The sequence below is a fragment of the Pteropus medius genome, unplaced genomic scaffold, assembly GCF_902729225.1.
Source record: "Pteropus medius unplaced genomic scaffold, Ma_sr-lr_union100, whole genome shotgun sequence".
Taxonomy (NCBI): Eukaryota; Metazoa; Chordata; class Mammalia; order Chiroptera; family Pteropodidae; genus Pteropus; species Pteropus medius.
In genome coordinates this window covers 1-3,948 of record NW_024341717.1, presented here as the reverse complement: position 1 = coordinate 3,948, position 3,948 = coordinate 1, and the positions used below count along the sequence as shown (strand labels likewise).

Sequence of the window (3,948 nt, the reverse complement as noted above, 5' to 3'; positions counted from 1 at the left end):
TCTGCTCTTTAGACAGAGAGAACAGTGGGGCCAGGAAAACATAGAAATGAAACCGAGCACCGCACCAACCTCTCGGGTAGAACTCGGCACGTGTCGTTCCTCGCGGAAGCCCCGTCTGGGTCGGTCGTTCCCTTCCTCAAAGGCTGACAGTTCCTTCCCTATCCCCAAATAAAAACAGGTCTCCGGCCACGCCGCCCTGCACAAGCCCGGTCCCGTCTGACCTCGGAAGCTAAGCAGGGTCGGGCCTGGTGAGTACTTGGATGGGAGACCACCCAGGAAGACCGGGTGCTGTGGGCGTAAAAAAATAAAAAAGAGACTGTAAGCTGACAAGGTCCTCGCAATCTGTGAGGTCAACCAAGGGTCGCCTCACCTAAAGAATAAAATAAAATGACCGCCCCCTCCAACGCGTCTTTCCTCTTCCCGAGTGTCTGAGTCCTTCTAGCACTTTGGCTTGTGGGTGCTCCCGGCACTGTGGCCCCATCAGCCACACGGGTGTCCTTTCTCGGTCCCTCCTTGCAGGGCACACCTGCCTGAGGCAGAGGTGACAGGTGACTAGACAGCCCTGGACGCCACTGCAGAGGTGACAGGTGCCTGGACAGCGCGGGACGCCGCCGGGGGGTGACAGGTGACTAGACAGCCCTGTACGCCGCCGGGGGGTGACAAGTGACTGGACATCCTGGAGAGCCAGGCCCGTGCCGGACAGCGTGAAGCCTTGCGCCCTCCCTGGCCTGGAGCACGCTCGCCCGCGTCCCTTCCTGGTCACCGTGCTTAGTCCTCCCCGAGGTGTCCTGAGCACATCCTGGATCACGTCTTCCCCTGGGCTGTGGCTCTACCATGTGGCACAGTGCGCACCCGAAGAGCCGTCCACCACGTGTGAGCGGGAAGCACGTGCAACAGGGCAGCAGCCTGCGGAGCTGGGGACTTCTGCTTCGCTGCGGCCGCTCGGAGCACAGCCACCGTCTCCTGCGGGAGGAGCGGGGCCGCCCCGTGCTGAGCACGGCGAGCCGCACGACGTTCAGGCCGGCGGGGCGGGCGGGGCGCTGCCCAGCGCTGCCACCCGGGCCAGCCTCTCCCGCACGTCCAGTCCTCTCCTGTGACCAGTGATGGAAGCGGGGAGCCTGGCTCAGCTGTGGAATCCCTTCTGAGTCATGATAATCCTTCCCGAAGATGGCCTGGTGTTTCACGTCCTTCTACTCTGCACGTGAGAGTCCGAGACGCCTCTCCTGTCCCCACGTCCCCGAGCAGGTGCTTCTGTTCTCTGCGTGAGTTTCCGCATCTGTGTGGAAGAGAGAGTCAGAGCTCGGGCTCGAGGCCACGTCCAGCCGCCTGCAGCCCCGGGCGCCCGCCAGCCGGGCTCCGAGACGGAGTTGTGCGGAGGTCGGAGCCGGGGTCGGACACCGTGTGCGGCCGCGCCGGGAACGTGGGCTCTGCCCCTTCGTCCGTCCATTCTCCCTGGAAGAATAAGGGCTGTCCTGGCGTCACGCCTTCCGTGTCACCTCCGTGCCCACCCTGCCACCCGTCCGCGGCCGACAGTGTATCCGGAAGCTCCTGCTTACGCTTCGTAGAAGTCGCGTGTGTGGGAAGATGAATTCCGACTTGCTCTGACCTGGGACACACACCAGCAGGAACGATGACTCAGTTCGCCCTAATAAGATCGATCGGTTCAGCTCGCGCATCTTGGGACGAGGACGTCCCTTCTCGGCAAGGTCACAGTCACACGTGTAAAGACCTGTCCCCTCATTTGCGGTCTGCGGTGCAGGGCCAGAAGGTCACAAGGAATCAATCGACAGGAAGTCACTGCTCTTCCGTCGCCTCCTGGGGAAGCACGGGCCATTCTTCAGGTCGAGCCTGGTTTGTTCTGGAAATGTGATTTCGCCGCGGCCCCCTCACGCATCTGCCGTGGGCCGGCGTGCCCCGGGCCAGCCCAGCCGTGCTGCGAAACGCTAAGCCCAAGGGTCCCAGTATCGGGGGGCGGTCGGGTCGTGGGGTGGGGCCCTCACAGGTGGCATTTGTGCCCCTGTAGAACAGGCCAGAAAACCCCGTTGCCCCGTCCGCCGCGTGAGGACAGTGAGAGGTGCTGGCCGCGGACCGGGAAGAGCTGCTCGGGTCGCCACCGCTGCGGGCACCGTGGGCCCCCAGTGTCCAGCACATTCCTGTGACCGTGGCCCAGACGGGCTGAGATGGTGTCGTAAGGAAACATTTACCGAGCGCCTTATACTGGCTACTCCAGCAAGCACGTGACAACGTGTTTCACAGAATATTTGCAGCAGCCCCACGACGTGCGACGGTGAGGTTATCTTGGATGAGGAGTCTGAGGCGCGCTGGCCTGCCCGGTGTCTTGGTGCAGGTGATCAGCACAGCGGCACTGAAGCCGCAGCCCCCGGCCAGAGCCCGTGCCTGGCCTGCTGCCCCACCCTGGGAAAGGCCACCCACCCCGGGAAAGGCCACCCACCCCGGGAAAGGCCAGCCTCTGTGCACTCACAGACACGTGGGCGAAACAGTCCCCACTGGTCCCGTCTCTGCTCCGCACGGTGCAGGAAGGAAGGGACAGTCACTCCGAGGACAAGCCCATTGGTTCTGTACGTCACGATCAAATGCCTTTCGGACTCGGCCTGCACAGGGTGTTCAGAGTCCACTGGGGTGACACAGACGAGCCCCTGCTGCCGGCAGGCTCAGCCCCTGGGAGGAGCAGACGGCCAGCCGACGGTCACTTACCCAGATGTGTAGTCGGGGCCTCAGATAAAGTCAGGAAGGGGACAGTCTCTCCTCCAATGCCACATCCCACGGCCCACATCACATCCCTGCCCATATGCTATTGGGCGGGTGAGGAGGGAGGGGCCCTGGTTCCCTTCCAGGGGCTGCTCCGACCTTCAGCCCTCACCGGGGACAGGAGGGACGTGCATTTGAATCGTAGGACAGTGGGGCCCGCGGACATGAGCGTGCACGCGTCGCCTTGCAGCGTATGAGCAGCCGCGAGTAGGGCTCACTCGCCTGCTGAATTTATGGACAGTTGACGACCACCCTCGCCAAACAGAACCCCGGGGAGCGGAGGGCTCAGCACCTCGAGAGGCAGTATACAAGGCGGCGGTGCCCGTGGCGGTGCTCGAAAGGCCGAATACAAAGTCGTTTCCCTCCTTGCGTGATATATGAGGACTCGTCTGTGTTGGGGACCTTCGGGGAGGGGTGGCTGGCAGGAGAGCGGGCCCCAGGCCACCCGCCGCCCAACCTGCTGCCGCGGGAACAGGGGTGGCCTGTGTTGTTTGTCCGGCCCAAAGCTGTGTTGGTCACCGCTTCTGCGCCTCTGTCCCAATAAAACGGAAGCGTCTCGCTGTTTGGATCTCGAACAGTTTTCCTGTTTCTTCGGAGGTCTCTACTTTTTGCCGAGTTTCACGTCAGTCTACTAGTCGATGTCTTAAGGCCATGTTTGCAAGTCTTATACCTTTAAAACCACTGATTAAAGAAACTAAGAAATACAGTTCTCGTCATTATTAAGTATCTTGTTGAATTCAGATGAGGCGACACATGTCTAATGTGACATCTTATAAGAATCCTAAACTTAATTTCAGAAAAAAGTAAGTACATTCTCCAGAAAGATTAATTAAATGTATTGTCATAGACACATACGGTTAGTTTGAAATGCCCGGCCCATCTCTCCTGAAATCACTGTTTATAGGTGAACAGGTGAGGTTTCTGTGTGGCCATCGGGGGCTGACATGTCCATTGGCAGGCGTCCGTCTAGCTGGACGCTGGGACAGGTACCTAGGCGTGTATACTATAGCGAGTGGCCTTGCTGGCCGACACCCACGGAGTGACCTGGCTGTCTGGTGTCCGCCCCCAGGAGCCGTGGAGCACCCAGCACATCCCAGCGCTGTTTTCGGCTTTCTGTGGTCTCCTGGCCTCCCTGTGCTACCATCTGAGCAGGCAGAGCAGCGACCCGTCTGTGCTCCT

At 60.8% G+C, this 3,948-nt stretch overlaps 1 pseudogene; it reads left to right on the top strand.

The window, feature by feature from the left end:
* The first annotated feature begins 178 nt into the window (after positions 1 to 178).
* Positions 179 to 297, top strand: LOC120593202 (uncharacterized; annotated as a pseudogene).
* The last annotated feature ends 3,651 nt before the right edge of the window (positions 298 to 3,948 follow it).